This window comes from Melozone crissalis, unplaced genomic scaffold, assembly GCF_028551555.1.
Source record: "Melozone crissalis strain CALT ecotype California unplaced genomic scaffold, PUWL_Pcris_2 ptg000537l_1, whole genome shotgun sequence".
In the NCBI taxonomy this organism is placed as follows: domain Eukaryota; kingdom Metazoa; phylum Chordata; class Aves; order Passeriformes; family Passerellidae; genus Melozone; species Melozone crissalis.
This window is the reverse complement of record NW_026536235.1, coordinates 1,308,086-1,330,599: the sequence shown is the minus strand read 5'-3', so window position 1 is coordinate 1,330,599 and position 22,514 is coordinate 1,308,086. Positions and strand designations below refer to the sequence as shown.

At 50.1% G+C, this 22,514-nt stretch overlaps 1 long non-coding RNA gene across 1 annotated transcript; it reads left to right on the top strand.

Annotated features, from left to right (window-relative positions):
* The first annotated feature begins 934 nt into the window (after nt 1–934).
* On the top strand, nt 935–3,021 carry LOC128950330 (uncharacterized). The gene is made up of 4 exons (XR_008484339.1): nt 935–982; nt 1,384–1,479; nt 1,723–1,748; nt 2,918–3,021. It is a non-coding gene; the product is annotated as an uncharacterized LOC128950330 (long non-coding RNA).
* Nucleotides 3,022–22,514: the final 19,493 nt, after the last annotated feature.

Here is a 22,514-nt window from a genome sequence, read left to right as displayed (position 1 = left end):
CTGGAAGCAAAAATTCAATGTAGCCATGCATGTTCATCTCCATGCCCTCATTTCCTTCTTTCAGCTACCTTCTGGGCAAGGAACTCTTGCTGCTTATGGAGTACATGGATGGAGGCATCCTGAGCGATGTCATCAGCCAGACCTGCGTGTCTGAAGATGAGATGGCAGCCATCAGTTGGGAGGTCAGCAATCCCATCTGTGTTTCCAAGGGCTTGGGCAGCATTGTCTGGGAAACAGGGGCTCAGAGCTGGAGTGATTTCCTGTGCCAAGCTTTGTTTCTGTGTTGCTAGTATGCTATGTGCAAGTAAAAGCATTTCAGGTGAAAGGCCTGCCAGTGCCCCTGCACTCCCTGTACTCAGTGCCAGTACTCTTATCTCCTGCTTTTGTATTCTCACTCTGTCTCTTGTATTTGTATTTGCTGTTCTCCACCTTGCCTCTCTAAATGTTTGCCTGGAGTCTGTCTTCACTGCATTCCTTGCCTGTAAAAGCAAAGGTGCTGGTGGCAGGATTTGAAATGATCAGCAAAGAAAAAAGAGAGAGACTCATTTCTGTCAGTCCTCAGCTAAAAAGGATAGGAGTGCAGCCAGAATGCTCTTTGCTTCTGAGCACATGCACTGCAGCAGGAGCCATCCTGGCTAGTTTGCAGGGGACAGCCTACAACAGCAGGTGCTGTTGCTCTTTCAAAAGCTGACATGCCTTTCCTCAGAAAGGTCCTGCTCTGCAGGTGTTGGAGCAGCAAGCTCTTCCTCTCAGTGGCCATTACAGTTCTGCCATTATTCCCCATTCCCCCAGAGAGGGAATCTTTTAGATTCTTTGTTTCCTTTCTTGTGTGATGAAATGACATCACTCATTTTTGCCCACCACTTTCTGTTTTCTCTCTCAGTGCCTGCAAGGACTGGATTTTCTTCATTCAAACGATGTGATCCGTCGAGAGTGAAGAGCAGCAACATCCTTCTCAGAACTGACGGTTCTGTCAAGCTGGGTCAGTATATTCTTGGTCAGGTGCAGCGTTCCAGGGATGTGGGTGTGGGGCTGCTTCGAGTGACTGCCAGCTCCCCAAAAATGGTGCTGGTGGCAGTGCAGGGACCCCTGCTGCGAGCTGAGGGCACAGTTGCAACGTGCACAGAGGTATAAGGAGCCACAAGCAGTCAAGAGTGGCATTGCTCTGTGTGTGTCCCTTCCAGAGGGAGGGAGTTACAAGTCTAAAGTTTCCAAAGAACAAAAGCCACTGCTGGAGGCAGTGGAAAAAATGCGGGGACTTTTTAAGTCGCCAATGCCAGGAGATTCAACAGCACATTTTCAAACTTCTACTGGGAAATTCTTTTGCTTGCTTTCCTAATTGCACAGAATTCAAATAAAACCAGTATTTTGCTTTCTCCTCAGCTGATTTTGGCCTCTCTACTCAGCTCAACTCTGAGCAGAGCAGATGGTGCTCACTAACCGGGACTCCTTGGTGGATGGCGCCTGAAGTGGTGACAGGTCAACCATATGGCCCCAAAGTGGACATATGGTCTTTTGGAATTGTGGGGATTGAAATGATAGAACAAGAACCTCCTTACTGGAGCAAAATTTCTGGCACGGTAAGGAGCAAATACTCACTGATCCCACTGTCTTTCTCACCTGTCCCCTGTCCTGCGTGCCGTTGGACAAAATCCCCTTTGCCATCTGCTGGAACTACTTCCACCAAGGTCCCCTCCTACAGATGTCCCTGCAACACATCAGCATCTGCTCTAGTTTTGGTTGCATCAGTGGGGGAACTCAAGCCTTACCACATGCAAACAAACTCCATTCTTAGGCAACACTTTTCTTTGGGTTATAAGGGGTTCCAGTTCTTTTGTCTGTGGAGATGGCCCCAGTAACAGGAAACAAGCATCTTAGAACTTCTGTTATCTTTCCATAAATGAAGGAATGAAACCCAAACCCAACAAAGTTTCTAAAGCTGTGGTCTTTAGAGAGGAACCTAACCCACTGTGCAGTTTCTTCTCACTGGGAAACATGCCTGAAACCTGGGCATGAGGGTGTAAAGGCCACAGAGTCTCTTCTGCTTCTTGTGCAGTGCTGCTGCACTGCATTTAGTGACCGTGTTTCTCTCCTAGCCCAAAGAACATTCTCTGTGTCACCAAGCTGAAGCCTGGGGATTTGGAGAGGCTGCCAAAACCTCCTGTTTGTTTCCTGACAATTTCTGGGATGGGTCTACCACTAATGTATTGACTTGTGTAGCCAAATGAGCAGAGGGTGACCATAGGGATGGCACCTCTCCTTCTTCTGACCATGAAAATTTCTCTTTTGCTGAAAAATGGGAAGCTGAAATTTTCAGACTGCTGAGAGACAGAGCTGCAGGTGTCTCCTGTGTGTCCAAGCAGGCATTTTCATCCCAATACATTTGTGCAGGCATCTTAATGTGTCTGTGTTGAAGATGAGATTGTAAATGTTTGTTTCCTTACCTGGGGATTAACTGATGGATTTCCTTTCTTTCCTTCCAATTCCCATTGTTTTCAACAACAGTACAAAAAGCTTGATGAGTTTTGTTCTATGGTAGCTGTGCTCAAAGGACCAACAAGCACTGCAGAGATGCCTTTCCTGTACTAATCCTTGAAATTTGTATAGCAAAGTCCCTCTTCCAAAAAGCCTCTCAAGCTGGTGTGAATCCTCAGAGAAGCAAACGTGCTTGTGGTGATGTAGTTCCCACTAACTAGGTCAGCCAATGAAATCAGCTGCCAAAGCAAGATCTGTGGGATGGTGGAAAAGCTGTGGCTACATTGGGGTTTGGGGTTTTTGTTGGTAAAGGAAAGTCATCTCTGGGTCTCTGCCAGGGCAGACACTGCCACTGCAGAGCAGAAGTTAAACAAAGGGATCGGGGAGAGCACTTAGAGATGTGAAAGGAGCGGGTGGAGCCTCATGGGTTTTTTTTCTCCAGGCTCAACACCTGATAGCCACAGTGGGGACCCCAAAGCTGCAGCAGCCCAAGCTCCTCTCAGCTTTGCTGCGTGACTTCCTGAGCTGCTGCCTGCAGAGAGATGAAGAGCGGTGCGGTCTGCTAAGGAGCTCCTGCAGGTAAAATGTGAAGGGGCTGCAGGTGAAACAGGGTCTGAAGGATGGGCTCCTCCTCCACTTAAGTCCAAGGCATCAGATGAACCCTCTTCCTCCTCACCTCCACTCTTGCTGCTCTTCAAATGAAAACAGTGAGGAATCCTAGACTGGGCTGGGCTGGCAGGGTCCTGTAAATGTCCTCTGGTCCAAGTGTCCTGCAATGAGCAGGGACATCTTTAAAGAGATCAGGTTGCTCAGAGCCCTTTGCCACCGGAGCCGGAATGGTTGCAGGGATGGGGCACCTACAAGCTCTTGGGGCAAGCTGTGCCAGGGTGGCACCATGCTCCGAGTAAACAAGTTCTTCCTTAGACCTACTCTGATTAGATGCCCTTTGTGTTTAAAAATATTTGTCCATATCCTATTGTAACAGGCCCTGTTAAAAAAGATGTCCCCCACTTTCTTCAAAGCCACTCTGAAGTCTTGGAAAGTGGCAATAAAGTCTCCCCCGGGGCCTGTTCTTCACAAAACTGAATAACTCCACCTCTCTCCGCATTTCCTGAGAGGAGAAGTGCTCTGTCCTCTGACTGTTTCTGTAGCCCTCTTTTGTGATTAGGTGGGGTGTTCAGTTTTATCTAATGGCAAAAGAATTGAAGTAGAACAATGCAGGGTACAGAGACATGAAATGGTGGTGGAGGAACACAAGGAAGCCAGTCCCAGCCTAGGGGTCAGAGATTTGGCTGTGGGCAGGAGGGGCTGTGGGGGGCTCACTGTGAGCCTCTGAGGGGCCCTGGTTTGTGCCCCCCAGCCCACTCTTAGAGGTTTCTGCCACGCAAACAGGGACAGCTGGGAGGGACTTGTCCCAGCCCCATCTGCTGCCTGGCACGCTCAAGCAGACGGGAACTGTGCCAGGGTTACTGCCAGGGTGTGTGGCAGAGAGGGAACTGCAGGGCCCAGTGCCACTGGGCTGGCCCTGCTGGGAAGGAAGGTGCCATCCAGCACACGAGGGGCAGGGCATGGAAAGGCAGACACTGCTTTCTGTCCCTGTGGGAATTAGCACAGTGCCTGTCTTTCAAAGGCAGGGACCTATGTGAGCCATTGGAGTTTCCTGAAAGGAAGAAACCCCAGGGACAGAAAGCACCATTTATAGAGCACTGCGAGGGCAAAAATCCCAACAAGACAAAGAAACCTGAATAAATGGATGAGTGGAATTCTGGGCCAGGTTTTCCTGTGATGGCAGGGTCCTGCACATGACTGCTGTGTAGCAGATGGTCCCATTGCTCCTCTTTCTGGGTCTTTTTAGGACCCAGAGCAATCCCAATTGAGCCGGTGAAGTACTGATGTTGGAAAGTAATGGTTCACTGTTCTTTGTCTTTTTGTTGTTTGGTTTTGGTTTTTGTTTATTTATTTTGTTTTGGTTTTGGTTTTTTGGGTTTTGTTTGTTTTGTTTTTGTATTTGGTTTTGGTTTCTGTTTTTTTTTTTGTGAACAGCATCCATTTGTAACATCAGCTGAGGCTGCATCCACCCTGGCACCACTCATCATCTCAGTGAAGAGGAGGATGGAGAAGCAAACAGGGCTATAATCATATCAGGATGATTTTCTCCATAGCCATCTTAGAGTAGAATTGTAGAGTAGGACTGTAGAGTAGGATTTAGAGTAGGATTATGTGGAGAAAAGACAAACGACTCTGCACAATTCAATGTGAATCAAGGAGAAGCCATTTATTGTGCTTCTAAATATGGTTTATAATTACTTCCTATCCTATACGTCTTTATAGTCATGCATTGTTTGGTTGGTTGCTGCACTTTGTCCACACATCTTTTGACAGGTACCTCTATTTTGTCCTGACGCAAGCACACATCTTTTTCTTAATCTAATTGGTAGATGCTGTAAGGGTCATTTTTTTTGGGTTGCTACTCCTTTGTCTGTCAGCAACTCTTCTGCTTCTTCTTTCTGCTCACAACGTCACCTTTTTATCCACAAAGCTGAATGCAGCTTTATTAAAAACCTGACCTAGTCCTAGAAGGTTAGTTAGTTTAGTTAGCTCCAGAAGGTTAGGCTGGTTCATTTAGTGCTCGTCCATTTTTCTGTAAATACTACCCCACAGGATTATAGAGTAGGACTGTAAATTAATAAAGTTTCTGAAACTTTAACTCATCTGGAAGAATCCTTTCTTTCTCACACTGTGAACAAGCTGAGCATTTCCTTCTGACTTGTCAGCTGTCTCTTAAAGGTGCAAATGGATACTTTGGTGTTGTGAAAAGTACATATTACAGGATAGGCTCTTCACAGCTATTAAAATGAATATATATATGTATGAATTAATACACTATATGTGTTATGTTGTCTTAGTTAGTAGCAATGTATTTTTTTAAGTAGTGTGGTATGTTGTGGTGTGATGTCATGGTTTGCCTCAGATACCCCAGGTTCCTCCCTGATAATTCCCTGCCAGGTGTGTCAATCATCCCTCCTTTCCACACCCTGACCCCTGCTGAGAGCTGTCTGTCAATCCTGGCATTCCAGAAGGGCGTCGAGTGATTGGCAGAATTCAAAAGATGCCTTCCCCTCCTGGAAGGACATTGGGCCATCCAGGTGTCTTCTGTCCCTTGAGACTCCCCCACCCCGTACCTGGTTGGTGATCCCCCGTGTTCCTTCCCTGTCCCTCTCCCCCTGGTAAAAGGCGAGCAAACCATGAGGTTGGGAGTTCTCCTGGAGCCCTTGCTGGATTCAGAGGCCTGTGGGCCAGGAATAAAGCTCTGGATCGAAACTCTCCATCAGAACCGACTCCTTTCCTTCACCTCGCCTTAAAGCTTCTCCACCAAAGGTAAACCTGAGCTCCTGCATGACTGGACTTGCCTCCCAGCTGCAGCATCCAGCTAGCCAAAAGTGTCTCTGGGGTAAAATTCCACAGTTGCCGCTATTTGGTCAAGCAGCAAAGGCCAGACAAGCTCATGTACGTCCCGTCCAGCTATATTGGTAATTATTTCAGTGGTAAATATAGTTTTAGGGTATAACATTATGTAAAATAGAAACTATGCAATGTAAGATACTTTTTTAACTCGCTCAAGAAAGGGATGGGATAATCAAGAAATTCTTTGCTCAGAGATAACAGCAACAGGACACCTAAAGCCCCAAGAGAAGAATGCTTGTGTCCTTATTGGAAATGACCAACTTTCTTCCACCTCCTTCCTGACTTTGAGGAGCCAACAGGATTAATGGGGAGAACTTGAAAATAACCAGAGAACAGCCTTTGTTTGAAAGGAATTTATGCATCATGTATGAGATATATGAATATGTAACAGGCTATTGCTTTTAAGGGCTAATCCTTTGTTAGCCTGTGTGGTTTTGGGGCATAATTGCGCAGGAGGCACCAGGACTGTCCGTATGTCTTTGTTTTTATTGTACTTTACTGTTCTAACACTGATTGTCCAAATTTTTATTACTCTAACTTTTATTACTATCTTAATAATGTTTTTTTTGCTATTAAACTTTTAAAATTTTAAAACAAGGGATTGTTGTTTTTGCAGTGTGCTTTGAAAGTTGGGAAGACTCTTCATTCGTCATCTCCAGAGCACACTGCCTTTGGCCAGCACACTGGCCCGTTTTGGTACATCTGTGACACTTCCAGCTGAGGCAGAAAGGGCAATGGCACTTGAAGGCAAAACCAAAGGAGGAGTGGGGCAGCCCAAACATCTTGTGCAGATGCAGGCCTTCAGCTGTGACTGGAGAGCATTGGGGTTCCTGCCACTTGGATTTGTATCCCTAGGTGCAATTATCTCTTTGGCTGGAGGAGAGCCTTGCTCAAGTGAGAAAGCAGAAAGATCAGAGAGGGTGCTCGGGAAGGTCTCCGGTGGTGCAGAGCTGTCAGCGCCTGTGAGGTGAGAGCGGGCCCGGCCTTGCCCGGGCTGGAGCCCCAGCAGAGCCCCAGCAGAGGCCGGAGCAGCCTGAGCCCCAGCTGAGGCAGTCTGGAAGGAGGCCCTTAGAGCTGCAAGAGGCAGCAGCCGGGCCGTGGGTGCCTCTTCCTGGGAGCGGGCAAATCCTCCGCTCTCAGAGCCCAGGTGGCAGCTGGCTGCTGCCGAGGGGAAGCGCAGCCGTGCTGGGCACAGCCCGGCCTGGAGGCATTGGCCGTCTGGAGTGTGCCCAGAAGCAGAGAAAGGCCAAGGGCAGCCACGGGCCGCTGGGCTGGCTGAGGATTCCTCCTCCTCTGCCGGCTGCCCTGCAACTCCTGGCAAAGGCCAGCAGTGTGTGCAGCACTCTGGGCACCGGGGCAGGGAGCCGGGCTGCTCGGCAGGCTGGAGCACAGGGCAGCTCCTTCAGGCCCAGCACTTGTGCCAGGGGAAGCGAGGCCAGCGTGAGGCAGGGACAGCTTGGCAGGGCCCATCTGCAGGAGCCAGCACCTCATGCAGCTCTGGGAGGAAGCACCTGCAATCCTGCAGTTCTGCACTGAGCCACAGCAAAGGTGTGAGATGCAGAGTGTTTGGCAGAAATATTCAGGCCCACCAGGCCAGCCTGCTTTGTGCTCTCTGGCGCAAAGCAAGCACTGTGCAATGCAGCTCTGAGCTGCTGGGAGAGAGGGAGTGGAGGATGTGCCTGAGGTGAGTCAAGGGGTTAGCTAAAAATGTAATTAGGATAATTGAAAACTGCAGATGAGTCGAGGGGCCAGCTGGGAATACAATTGGGAAAGTAGAAGATTGCATGTTTTAGTTAAGATTTTCATATGAGGTAAGAAGCTAAGTTAGTAATACAGCTAGCAGAAATCACGTCCCTTAGTTAAAGAGTACCAAATATATTAGGAACATAAAGCTAGGAGTGCTAGGGGTAGAGAAAGCAATTGTGAAGAAGCAGAGACCATAAGAATACCTTGCCTTAAGAATAATTGAACAGTTAGGAGAGGCTTGGACCATGAGCAGCAGGTCAAAAGGTCTTGTCAACTGGCCATGGGAGAAGAGTTCACCATGAGGAAGATGGCTTTCTTTCTCCCATACAACCACTCCCTCATTTCAAAATCCCACCGACCCAGTTAAGGGAGCACAATTGCGCAGCTGTAATAGATATTCAGCTGATAAAAACGCGAAGCAGGGAGGTGATAATTATGTATTATGCATCCTTAGAAATCTAATGTAAAACCTTTTCTGTAGAAACAGAGAGCAGGCATCTGCAACTCCTTGCATGTGTCTTTGGAAACTTGTTCACATGTGACCAGCGCTGCAATAAATACCCTTTTCTACCATAATTAGTTGAAGAGTCATCTGTCCAGGCTTCAAGGATTATGCTGGAGTAGTGAACTGATTTGGAAGGGAGCAGAAGAGTTTCAGCCGGCAATTTTTGGAAGAGATGGGAGGCTCTTGTGACTGAAGGGAAAGCCATTTGGAATGGAGTAATGATCCCAAAGTCTATACAATTGTATCTTTGTGTCTGAATTTAAATCAGAATGATTATAGATAGCTTCATGCAATTTGTCTACAAATTTATCAAAGCCTTCATTCTTTCTTTGACAAATCTGTGTAAAAGACATAGTGTGTAACTTATCTGGAAGTGCAAGGATAGCATTATATGCTAGTTGTTGGCTCATCTGTAACACTTCATCAATGCTCCCAGCCTGAGCAGTGGCAGTAGCGCAGGGCCCCTTGCCAAGGAACTGTTGTGCTGTTAAACTATACAGAGGATCACCCTGCACTCTAGGTCTTGCTGCTTCTTGAGCATACTTTTCCTCCCAGATTTTATGACACATCACCTGCTAACGGGGTGGCATTCTAAGTCTCATTAGGGTATGCACATCAGCTGGAACTAATGTGTTAGATGGAAAAATATACTGCAGAAGTGACAGTGCAAGTTGGGATTTTAAACCAAATTGTGAAATTGTAGCTCTCAACTTTTCTAAAATCTTCCAATTGAAAGATTTTCAAATGCTACTTGCAGCATTAGTTACTACAGGAAAAGCTTCTACATCATTGGAGAGAAAAGTCTCTTCTACAACAACTTCTGCAATAACTTTTTTCTACTTTCGTTTCTCTTTTGTGGAGATAAAGCTTGGCCTGCAGTTCCTCAGAAAGCATTAGGAGGACCATGCTATTTTGGGAAATTGACACTGTTTGCCCCTAGCAGTCAACAGATGCTTGACATCAGGCACAAATTCCAACGTCCAAAATGTAGTGTGCATCTATTAGGCTCAGACTGCAAGGATAATATAGAATTGTGGAATTGGCCTTCGGTTAAATTGGCATCACTTTTTACACCAGGATTAGCTTCATCAAAGGCCCTTACATAATTCAAACGATTGGCTTGTTGGACAGGAAAACAAATTAACATTACATCTGCAATACTGAATGAGCTTACTACTGATGTCAGTAGCATACACCACGCTGTGTTGTATGGGGCTAGGATAGGGCTGCTATAGATTTTTTGTTGCTAGCACAAGGAGATGGGTGTGAAGATTTTGAAGGGATGTGTTGCATGAATCTCTCAGACCACTCTGAATCTATTCACAAGAAACTGTCATTGCTTAAGGAGAATGTGAAAAAGCTGACAGTTGTTTAGAATTCTTTTGATGAGTGGCTAAAATCCTGGGGAATAACAGGCTGTCTCAAGGACTTTGTATGCTTTGGCATTATGTATTATTGCCTGTATTAGGTATTCTTGGCTATGTAATTAATAAATAATTCTACGTATTATTGTCTTTGTATTCTTTTTTCAATTCTGCTTATAGTGCCTTGCTTATTGTGCTGTGTGCAAAAAGTAATTGACCATGCTTTTAAATCAGTCTGGCTTGTGCAAAAACAAAAGCGGGGAACTGTTGAAGATATTTTGCAGGTTGAGAAGTTTTGGCAAGACAAGGGCCATATTTAGCCAATGCACTGAAACTAGCCTGCTTGTAATAATGGACAATGAACAGGTTCACAAAGAATGAATTATGGACATAATCAGAAATGGGGTCAGTATATCCTTGAAAAAGATACAAGAAAAAGAGTCATCAGGACTCAGCAAGTTTGTCAGCAAGCTTGGGAAAGTGAGCCATGGGTGGGCCAGACAAGCCCAGCAAGATGCGTGAAAAATTAGGTAATCCAATCAGCATTCTATTTTAGTCGTGTGAACAGCTAGGATTAACCAATCATGTATTAGCTAGAGACGCGTGGACAGTAGAGATTTATTATAAATAGAGTCTTTTTAGGAATAATAAATTATGCTTCACTGGATCATATTGGTCATGGTGTGATGTCCATGAACTTCCGCACCCCACACTGAAGAGTGTGTTGATGCTGCCCAGGAAATGTACACATTTGGGAAAGTGCCCCTGGAAGAGAGAGGCTTGATTCCCAAGGAAACTGCTTTCTCGGGAGCCCCCAGTGAGACAGGCGCAAGTGTCTCCATTTGAATCCCTGTGTTTCCTTCAGTCCTTTAGGCCCCATGCACTTGGCAGAGGGGCAGGGCAAGGATGTGAAGAGCAGCTTTGGCATCTGCCTGGGCCTGCAAGACCAAGCCAAGCACCTGTAGCAGGGTTTGTTGCCCACCTTTGAGCACAGGTCTGAGCCAGAACCTGTTTGTCCAGCCGAGTGCCCCAAAGCTCTCTTGGGGAGCTGTGAATTCAAAGGCCTTGATGCACACATTCATGCCACCCCCCCTATCTGCTGTGTTTTAACTCTTGGCAAGATGTGTTTGCCCTGTGCTTGCTGGAGGCTGCTCTGTTCCAGAGCCAGCACCGAGCTAGGCTGTGCTGGCCTGGCACTGTGGAGAGTCCTTCCCTGAGCATTTGGCTGGGCTTGGTGTGTCCAAGGCTGTCTTAGACACTTGGGGCAATGGATTTCTTCCAATCAGAGGCATTTTGGGCGGGGTGGGGGTGCCCCCAGGGTAGTTGGCAGCGTGTCCAAGGGCCCTTGCTGACACGGCGCAGCACAGTTACCATGGAACAGAATGGAACAGGACCCTTTGTGACACATGGTGACATGGGTACTGGTGGTGACGAGGCAACGCCACAGTGCTCAGTGCACGTGACAGGACAGGAGGTGACAGAGCAGTGCTGTGAGGTGTCCCCGCACAGCCGGCTCACTGATTGCTGACCTGGAGCTTTTCCGAGGCATCTTCCATCCCTGCAGCCGGTGCCCTCGTGGCCAGGCTGTGGGAACCTCCATCATTCACCAGGAGTCTCCTGTCATTGTGGCAGGAGGCCTCGAGTGCAGGACATGCTGTCCTTTAGCTTTCCTGAGGCTCCTCTGTTGCAGGTGCCTGCAAGGCACGACTGCAGCACTCGCTGACTCGGGCCTTTGCTGAGGCATCTGTCTCAAAGGTGCCCTTGAGGTCAGACAGCAGGATGGCAGGCAGACTGCTCAGCCTGTTCAAGAGGCTTCGGGGCAAGAAAAGCAAAGGCCCTGCAGCTGCCCCAGCGCAGCAGCCTGCACAGCTGCAGCAGTTGCAGCCACTGCAGGACGGTGAGTAGTAGAGCTGGGCCGCAGGGCTGGTACCTGCAGCCATCCTGGCCCCATCCCATCTCATCCCATCCCATCCCATCCCATCCCATCCCGTCCCTGCGGGCACGCCCATGGATGGGATGGGACAGGGGCCGGGGCTGCCCCCACGGATGGCTGTGCTCCGTCCCCTGGGCTCCCGGGGGGCTGTCCCTGCCTGGGGAGTGCAGGGCTGGGCTGTGTTCTCCGGCCTCTCCTGCAACCCTTCAGCTCTGGCTGAGCTCTCTCTTTGCCAGATGCGGCCAAGGACCAGACTCAAGAGCAGGAGCTCATCCGTGGCCGCTTCCACCAAGCAGTGCAGGTACCTGCAGCCATCCCCACCTGGGCCGGGCCTGCTGGCACTGCCTGGCCGAGCCCCGCGCTTGGAGCAGGCCATGGAACGTCCCTCTCTTCCCGCCTGTCCTTCTGCTGCAGACACTGCAGAGGTTCCTGTGCCTTCAGCACAAAAAGACCAGCGGCCCCACACCCGAGGGCATGGCCCAGCCTGAATCCAGGCCCAGTGAGCTGCGGGCAGAGGCTGCTGCCAGCACAGCATCCTCTGACCTGGCCGCCAGCTCTGACTGGGAAATGGATGAGGGCTGGGAGGAGGCTGACATGGCCCTCACAGAGGGAACGGCCACCACCAACACCATCCCACAGGGCATCCCAGAGACTGTGGCCATGCCCACGCTCACTGTGAGTCCTAGACCTACTGTGGAGTTTTTCCAGAAGGGTTTTTATTCTCTGCAGCAGCCTGGGGCCAGGGCTGAAGGCCTCCCAGGATCACATGGCCCCTAAAGCCATGTCTGCTGGCCCCCTCAGCCCCATCACAGTGGGCTGGGAAGGCAAGCACTTCTTGGGGGAAGCTGGGCAAGTTGCTCCCTTGGACAGCACTCCAAGTCTTCCCCATGCCACTTCCTCCAGGTGCAAGCCGTGGTGAGTGCCATGCTGCAGAGACTCACGTCCTGTGAGTCTGTGGACGCCGGTCTGCAAATGGCCATTGTCAGCCTCGCTGAAGAACACCCTGCCCCCGTGGTGATGAGCTTCCTGCACTGTGCCCCAACGTGTGACGGGTACGGGGCACAACTGCCTTGAGAGCTCGGTGCTCACTGGCCCGTGGGGCCCCTTGCCCTGTACAGCCTGTCCAGCGGGCTCTGCCAGACAGGCGGAGAGCACTGGCACCCTTGGGCCCCTCTGTTTCCTGAGCCTGCTGCAGCTGCACGGGGCACGATACTGACGCACAGCTCTGGTCCCACAGAGCCGCCGCGCTGATGTGGAGAGCCATGGGCACCTCGGAATTAGCCTCATTAGAACATGTGGGACTTATTGAGGCAAGGCCACCTATACAATACATATATTTTACTATGACTCAAATGCCACCTATACCCCTGCACCACTGGTATTGACTTGTTTCCTTCCTATGGAGACCCTTGTGACACTGTGGGGCCTCATGGAAGGAAAGGGCCATTGTGACACTATGGGAACTTGTGGAACCATTGGGGAGGGCATTGGACACAGCAAGGCTTCATGGAACAAATAGACCATTGTGACACTGTGGGGCCTTGTGGAACCATGGAGACCATTAAGATCCTTAAGGACTTGTGTAATTGAGGGGCCATTATGACACCTGAGGGCATCATGGAAGCAAGAGAACCATTGTGGCACTGCAAGGCCTCATGGAAGCAAGGAGATATTGTGACACTGCAGGGCCCTGTGGAATCAAGGCAACATGAAATAGGTGTGGCTGCCTTGGCCTTCCAGGGGTCACCTGACAGGTCTGGCTGATCTTGGAATCTGGAAGGCCACTCCCATCTGCCCCTGAAACACTAGGGCTCTGGGCTTTTCTTTTTATGGAAAAGAACTGTCCATTTTTTCCAGGCATCCATGGCTAAAATTAGGATTCCACCTCCAAATTTCTGTGTATTAAAGGATTGCTCCCAGACAAAAGTTTGGGTGGACAGACAAGTCTGGTTGGTCTTTGACTCCTGAGGGGCAGAACTCACCTATTTTCCAAACACTGGAAAAGACTCTGTGCTTTTCTTCTTATGGAAAAAACCCCATTCCTCTTCTCCAGGCACAAATGTCTGAAATTAGGACTCCGCATTCATAATTTCAAATATTCAAGGGTTGCTCCAAGAAAACCTGCCAGGACAGACAGGTCAGGCTTGCCTTGGTGGTTGCCATTCATCAGCTTCTGAAACATGGAGGCTCCGTGCTTTCCTTCCTATGGAGACCAATGTGACATTTGGGAGCCTTGTGAAATGAAGGGGCCATTGTGCCCCTGCAGAGCACCATGGATCGAAGGGACCAATGTGACACTGTGAAGCATTGTGGAACCAAGGACATCATTGTGGCTCTGTTGGGCCACATGGCCCCAAGGGACCAGAGCAAAGCAGTGGTGTGGTAGTTAGCCCAGCTGTAACTCAGAGTCAGCCAGATTTTATCCTGGAAGAATGGGCATGAGTTTCAAGCCCTGGGAATCATTAGTTTAACTTAGGGTAAGTTTGAGAGTTCCCCCATATGCCTTTAGTGTTGTTATGCTAAGTTGTCCAAGTTCTCCTCCCCTATTGGTTACTTGTTTCCCCTCTGTGGTTATTGTTCTAGAGTATTCTACCCTCAATTGTGTATATTGTTGCTTCACCTTTATCTCAGGTCTTTGGATCCTGCCCCTTGTACTGTGCTCGACTTCTCCATGTTTATTATTTTTCACCCTGTTACTAAAGTTCTTTTTGGGCAAGTCCATTGATCCTGCTTGTAGGAGCATCGGGGGCTAGGACAGTTGGGATGGACAGAGACAAGAGATGTCTCAAGCCTGGTCTTGGAATTTGTGGTTTATTGCAAAGGATGTGGGTGCGGGGGCCTTGTTTGGAGCTGCCAGCCTCAGCTCGGAGCAGGCCCAAAAGAGGACCTCAAAAGAGGCACCCAAAATGGATGCCCGAAAGAGGAGAGGAGTTCCCATTACTATGCAATAAATCTTCTTCTGTGCTGCATATTCTAAGTTTCACTAACCAGTCTATTACAAGATACAAATCTTACAGCATTTACATACGGCCTATAGGAATAATTACATTACCATACTGTGTTACATTTTAAACCCTAAAAACTACTCTTTGGACCCCTTCTGCCAAGCTAGTAGGGTCTGCTCTGACCCGTGGACCTGTCTGCAAGCAGGGGGTATTGTTTCATCAAAAGGGGATTACCTTCAGCCAGCCATACCATAGTTTTCCAGTCGTTCAGTAACTAAGGTATCTCAAAGCTTGCTTTCATTTCAATCTCACTTATAGTTTCCAAATTTTAAAAATGTATTGCCAGGCAATCATATTTATAAGGCTTTCCTGTTTCATCTTCCCAGCATCTGCTTCTTTTCATTTTTACCACCCTTTACCTGAAGTTGGGGAACCAGAAAGGTTTGTCACAGCCACCCTCATTGCGACATTTGGCACCCAAATTTGGACTCTTTGGATGAGAGAACTGGAGGCCCGGATGGCACAAAAACTTCTCAGAGACTCAGTGTGGGAAGGAAAATCCTTAAAGATTGGATTTTTGGTATTTAAGAATTCCTAAAAGTATTCTTAAATCCATAAAGTACCTTAAAATCCTTGAGTATCTCAAGGCATTAATGAGCCCCACTGAGTGTTGTTACTGACAAAGCCTCTCCAGGGACTAATTACAGCAGACAATTGGAGGGCATGATTTCAGAAAGCTCTCAGAGACCCCAAGGCAAAAGCAAAAAGCCAAGTCCTTTGGAAAACCTGCAGTCCCTGGGAGCATCCAGGAGCCCCCAGGGCCATTCCTGAGCAAGGGTCCGCAGGGACTCCTTCCAGCAGATCCTTGAGGCCACTGGGATGTGGGCTAGGGGGGATGCTGAGGGCAGGACAAGGGGGTGACAGTGCCCAGCCTGGCTGGGGCTGTGCCAGGAGGCCGCAGTGCCTCAGGACAAGGTGTCTCCTCCCAGCCCTTGGTGGAACAGACCCTGCTGCTGTGCCCCAGGGCACCAAGACTTGGCTTCTCTTTGTCCCCACCTGTCATCACTGCCTCCAGTTCTCTGCTCTGCCTGGGGCCTGGGGACACTTCCCCAGTCATGTCCCTCAGTGGGACCCATTAAAAGTCCAAGAAACTTTGGAGTTGGATTGTGACTTGGAGCTCTGGAGAGGTTTCTTCAGCTCCCTCTCAGGGACTGATGTTCAGGGCCTGAGCACAAAGCCCCAGAGGCTCATTAAAGTCCCTGTGTTGTGTCTGTGCTGCTGACCTGGGCTGGGCTCCTGGCACAGAGGCAGCTCCTGATAACCAAGAAGAGCTTCAAAAGCACATTTCTCTTGATGAGCAGCTCTTCTGCCAGCCCAGCAGGGCTGGGGCACTGCCTGCAGCCACCCCGGGCACAGCACAGAGGCACAGAGAGCTTCAATCAATCAGGGCTGGGAAGGTGCTGAGAAGTGCCTGGGGCACAATCAATGTCGGCCCTTGGCATAGGAACCTCTGGCTGCAGGACAATTCCATCTTTAGGAGATGTCTCCAGGAGCCTCCTCCATGTAAAACAATTACATGTTTGACACTTTCAACAGTTTCAAGAGGTGGCTGACATCTTCAATTCCAAAGGAAGGCAATTTCGAAGACAGTCAGATCTAGAGGAGATCTTGAAGGTTAGACAGAACTACTTGCTGAAATGTACACTAAGATTATTTGAGTTTCCCCAAGAATACAGTATGTGGTATTCCATTATCCCTCAATGATAAGCTGGTCACAGAAAATATTAATACTTATTATTGCAGCTCCTGGAGACATCTCCTAAAGATGGAATATCCCACTGCCTACAGACCCTGTGAGTACATTCTCTCATTGTCTCTTGTGCAGAGCAGCCAGGGGTGCCCAGGGCTGTCCTCCACAGCAGGGTCCTGCAGCCCAGGGCGCTGTGCTGGGCAGGAACTCTGCTGCCTTCCAGGGACAGCTCTCAGCCAGCCCTGGCAGCTGCTCCCAGCACTGGGGGACAAGATCTGGGTGTGAGGAGACAGCTGCTCAGGCTTGGGAGTTTTCTCATAGTGTGGGGAGGATGCTGCATTGATCAGGACTTCTCCCAGCATGACATTTAACTGCAGAACATTTCCAAGTACATTATAAAGGGAGCACAGCGAGTCAAGGGCTGCATAAAAGGGAAAATCCTGTTTGATTTAAGTACTACTCTGGGTTGCCTGGATGGGAAATTGTCTATAGATATTCATCTCTGGTTGAGGTTTAAAAAAATGAAAAAAATGTTGTCTCAGATCTTAACAAACCAGCTAGTGACAGAAATCAGCACAGGGCCTCTCACAGGCAGCATCAGTGTCACTTTTCCAACTTCCTCAGGGTTGCTCTGATGTTGCCATCAGAGCCTGCAGAGCCAGAGCTGCCCCTGGGCAGTGCCAGAGCTGGGAGGGCTCTGCAGGGCAGAGCTGAGCCCCCAGGGCTGGGCTGGGCTCTGGCAGCACTGGCAGGGCCCAGACCTGGGCACAGGGAAGCAGCTGCTGGCAGGGACAGCTCCAGGCAGCAGAGCCCTGGGCAGGCAGTGGGGGGAAAGTGCCCCCAAGCTGCGCTGGGATATTTAAAGTCCCTCTCAAAACACAGCTATTCCATGATTACTTTTTTTACAGATCCCCATGCTCAACCCCAGCAAATGTCCAACAGCAGCTCCATCAGGCACTTCCTCCTGCTGGCATTGGCAGACACGCGGCAGCTGCAGCTCCTGCACTTCTGCCTCTTCCTGGGCATCTCCCTGGCTGCCCTCCCGGGCAACGGCCTCATCATCAGCGCCATAGCATGCGGCCACCACCTGCTCACGCCCATGTTCCTCTTCCTGCTCAACCTGGCCCTCACTGACCTGGGCTCCATCTCCACCACTGTCCCTAAAGCCATGCACAATTCCCTCTGGGACACCAGCACCATCTCCTACATAGGATGTGCTGCTCAGCTCTTTTTCTTTCTGTTCTTTATCACCGCAGGGTATTCACTCCTGACCGTCATGTGCTACGACCGCTACGTGTCCATCTGAAAACCTCTGCGCTACAGAACCCTCCTGGGCAGCAGAGCTTGTTCCCACATGGCAGCAGCTGCCTGGGCCAGTGCCTTTCTCCATGCTCTGCTGCAAATGGCCAATACATTTTCCCTGCCCCTGTGCCATGGCAATACCCTGGGTCAGTTCTTCTGTGAAATCCCACAGATCCTCAAGCTCTCCTGCTCCAAATCCCACATCAGGGAACTTGGGCTCATCGTAGTTATTGCCTGTGTAGGTTTTGGCTGTTTTGTTTTCATTGTTTTCTCCTATGTGCAGATCTTCAGGGCTGTGCTGAGGATCCCCTCTGAGCAGGGACAGCACAAATCCTTTTCCACCTGCCTCCCTCACCTGGCTGTGGTCTCCCTGTTTATCAGCACTGCAGTATTTGCCTACGTGAAGCCCCCCTCCATCTCCTCCCCATCCCTGGATCTGGCACTGTCAGTTCTGTACTCGGTGGTGCCTCCAGCCCTGAACCCCCTCATCTACAGCCTGAGGAACCAGGAGCTCAAGAAATCTCTCAGGGCTCTGATGTCTCGATCCTTTTCAGCTACCACACACTTCCAGCTTCCTTCTGTCATTGGCTCCTGGTGCACATCATGACAGGCCAAGTTTCTCCTTATTTATATTTCTTCCAATTCTGATGCTGTTGTCTTCAAAGCACAGATGGTATTCATTACCTCCAATTAAAAATTATCCCCCTTTTTGTGACCCAGAAACTTCATGTAAATGAGGATTTTCACATTGTATTTATTTGAAATAAATGAACTTGCAAGAATATTTGTGTTCTTATTCTACTATCGCCAGTAGAGCAGCAATGAGCAGAAATTGACAGCTTTGTGGCTGTCCCCGCTTTGGGATGGGCCCTGGGCTTGGACCAGGAGCAGCTCTTGAGGGCCCAAGACCGGGGCTCTTGTGCTGCCCTGGGCAGATGGGATGGCAGCAGAGGGTGCAGAGCTCCCAGCATCTCAGGCAGAGGGGAGCAAGGCAGCCAAGGAGCCTCCTTTGGCCTTGGCCAAGCACCTTCCCCCATGGCTGGGGCTGAGTCTTGTGGCAGCTGCAGCTGCTGCTGTGCCCTTGCCAGGGGCTGAGGCTGTGGGGCCAGTGCCCAGAGCAGCCTGGCTTGAACAGAGCTGTGGGGCCAGAGCCAGATGGACTGGGGAGAGGCCCTTGGTGCTGCCCAGAGCTCAGGGCAGCTGGCAGAGGTAGCAGGGAGCTGGGCTGGGCTCAGAGAGCCTGGCCCAGAAACCATCAGTGTCCATCTAAGCCTGGCTGAGCGTGCAGGTGCATGACTCAGACCAGGCCTTGTGGGGCAGGCCAGCACCTGTGCAAGGCATTGCAAACAGGCAAGTGGCCCAGAGAGGAGGCTGCTCTGTGCCCTTGGAGGCATGGACAAAGCAGGGAGGGGGCCCAGGACATTTGTCAGTGCCAGACTCTGCACCCAGCCCTTGGCAGCCCTGGCTGCTGAGCCCAGCTTTGGCATGGGCTGAGTTTGGCTGTGGCCCAGCTCCATCCTCCTGTGGGGCTCTGGGGCTGTTCCCAGCCAGGGCCAGCCCAGGCCTGCTGGTCCAGAGGCCGGCAGAGCCCCGGGCAGGGCTGTCTGTGCAGCCTGCAGGTGCCACGGGCTCTGCAGGAGCTGGCAGAGGCTGCCCAGCAGCGAGGCCAAGAGGCACAGAGCCCCAAGGCTGCTGTGGGCACCACGGCACAGGGGCCGTTCCCAGCCGCAATGCTCCTGGCCTGGGCTGGGCCTGCACAGGGGCTGGGCCACCATGGCTGGGCCAGCACAGGGCCACAAAGGGGCCACGCAGCCACTGCCGGGGCTGACAGCAAGGCCAGGCACACACAAGTAATTGCTGAGCATGGCCTGTGCTGGCCAGGCTTGACTGTGCCAAAGGCAGAGCTCAGCTGCCCTTGGGGGCTGCAGCAACACTCCAGAGCCCAAAGAGCCTCCATGGCTGTGCTGGAGACCAAGGCTGCAGGAGGGAGACCAAGGCTGCGGAATAGGGAGGACATTGAATTCCAGCACACACCTCAGCTCTCTGATGATCCCAGCACCATGCTGGGCCCTGTTTCAGACTGGAGCAGAGCAGATGTTGATGGGACAGGGGTCCTGCAGGGCTGTCAGGGACCTGCAGCTTGCAAGGGGCTCTGCTCTCCCTCTGGTGCTTTCAGATAGATCCAATCCCAGCGGAGCACCTCAGGGCACAAGTGGCACTGCTGTTCATGGCCACACAATGGATGTTTGGCTGGAAAGGGACACAGATGTTAATACCTGTTTGGTTTTTTGTATACAAGCAAATCTTAATTACCTGGGTCTTTTGAGTACTTCTGCGAATTGGCAAAGCATTCCTGCCAAGAAAAGGAATTTCCTGGATTTCCTGGATCCTTCTACTGATGGCAGAAGAAGGAATACTGATCCTCTTACTCTTGTCACTAACATTCAGTCTAATATGTCATGACCCTCTTCCTTCAGGTGTTTCCAGCTCTCCTGTTTAAATGGCCATGTCTAAGGACATGTCTTCATTTAGAGCAGCTGGATCTACGTCCTTCCCCTTTCTTCCAGTTTTCTTCCTGCAGCTGTTTTCTGGCCATTCCAACGAGTCTCCCTTGACTGGCTTCATGCTTTGACCTTAAGGGAGTTGCCTACTCTTTCAGAAGTTTAAATAACTCCTTAGTCAGCATCTTAGTTGTAGTTCTATCTATTCTATCACCTCTTCTTATGCCTTTGTCTAAAATCCTTCCTTTATGGCTATCCCTTGTGGATGATGGACATGTCAGATATTGCTGAGATGTCACAAGGAACTGAAGGAAGTGTTTTGATGTTTAGTAAATTTTATCACGGTCACAATTTTTATGTTGGCCATGAAGATAAACCTTTCTGTGTCTCTGAGTCTCACCAGTTCCTGGCCCCTCAAAGGACACAAACCTGATGAGTTGTGGTGCCCACTCCGGGGGCTGCACTTGGACCTCTCTCCATAGCCAGAGCAGAGCTCCCTTGTCCCACAAATTCCCTGGCAAAGGAGGGATGAAGGAAACAGGACAGGCTGTGAGGATCAGGGGGACGGCAGACTCAGGGAGAAGAATGACTTTTGCATTTGATGGAGCTATGCCTTCCCTTGGCTTTGTTGGATGACAAGAAATGAACATCCCTCTATGTCTCAGGCAGGTCCTTCTCCAAGAAAAGCAGGTGGGAGTTGGAGGCAAGGAGCTGAAAGCTGCAGGTGCAGCCTGGGCTGGAGGGAGCTCAGATTTGCACAAGGCTGCTCTGAGTGCCAGGGCTTGGATGGGGGAAATGGTGGGGTGGGGGTAGGGACAGAGTGTGATTGAGTGTCAGCCATGAAGGGTCTTGATTTTCATATCTCTTCAAACTGCATGAGGAGGTACTTGGATTCAGTGTCAACTGGAGATTGCATATAGCAATAAAAAAACAGGCAAAAATAACCGCATGGGACCTAAAAAAATCTCTTCTCGCTGTCTTTTTAAATATCATGCATTTACTTTGAATACGCTACTGAGATCTACCTAACCACAAATTATTTGAAAATTAAAATCCAATTATTCCCAGAGGCTTGGCTTGTTAAGGTGTTCTGGATGTTAATGAGCCCTGCCACACTGAATTCCTTCAATGAAGAGCTGAAGGCTGAACAAGCCTCGGGAGGAGGAAAATTCAGCAGCAGTCTCCAAGGTGCTGAGGATGTCAGCAGCCCCCACTGAGGCCATCCCTGCCCAGAGACCGTGGGGGAATGGGCAGACAAGGAGAGCGTCCCTGGGGCTGGGGCAGCACAACTCAGAGGCACCAGCGGCTCCAGCTGGGAAATGGAGTGTGGAATGTGGCTGGGAAAGCCCTGCCTGGGCTGTGCCAAGCAGGAGAGACAAGCCCTGACTTCCATCCCCCAAACAACTCTGTTGCCTTCTGATGCAAGGCAAGGCGACTTGGTTCTGAGGAAACGGCATGGTGACCCAAACTCTCCAGGGTCACTCGGGCCAAGAACACACGCTAACACCAACGTGGTGGACAGTTCAAAGGCCTTTATTGTCCTGTCTCGTCGGGTTTTATACTCGGGAAGGTTTTTTCTCTACGTCAGGGGGGTCTTACTGTAATTGTTTAATAAGGAGTCGAAAGTTACTAATGTTAGGGGGGTCTACATTCTTGGGTGATCCCTTATCACTAGGCGTTAGGGGGAGAGGAATCCTGCTGCTTTCCGTGACATCGCGAGATTTTTCGAGCGCCTGACCCTATCTACTACATCTCCCCCCCCCCTTTTTCACAAATGAACGAAGTAGTCATATACATAGGTACTGAGATGAGGCATGAGGTTGTTGGCAAAGAAAGGGGTTTGGTAAACTTGGGTAGAAAATCTTGTGGCTGGCAGTGTTCCCTGGTCGAATTCACAGCATTTGTTGCCGGCCTATGAACAGGATGCTGGCCCGTTCTAGGCGGGTCTGAACGAATGAGACTAGCTTGTTCAGCAGGCATGGCCCGAAGGTGAAAGCTAAAAGTAGCATTGTCAATGGACCTATTAGGGTAGAAATTAGGGTGGTTAGCCATGGTGATCAATTGAACCAGGACTCGAACCAACCCTGTTGGCTTCCCTGTCTTTCTGCCTCTGAGCCAGTTTGTTTCGGAGTTCTGCTATGGAGTCTCTCACGACTCCCATGTGGTCTGCATAGAAGCAGCACTCCTCCTTCAAGGAGGCACACAGGCCCCCTTGCTGCATGAACAGGAGGTCTAGTCCTCACCTGTTCTGCAAGACTACTTCTGAGAGTGAGGAGACTGACTTCTCTAGAAAGGAGATGGATTTCTTGATCCTCTGCAGGTCCTCGTCAATTGTTGCCCCCAGCTGTGACAGTCCTTGGTGCTGGGTCGGTAAGGCTGAGACTCCTGTGGCTGTTCCTGCTGCTCCTAGGCCCAACAGCATTGCGATAGTTATACCTGTTACTATTTCTCTTTTGTGGAGCCGGCTGGGTTCCTCAAAAAGGTGGTACACTTCTTCGTCTGAGTAGTACAGGACTCTAGGAACAATC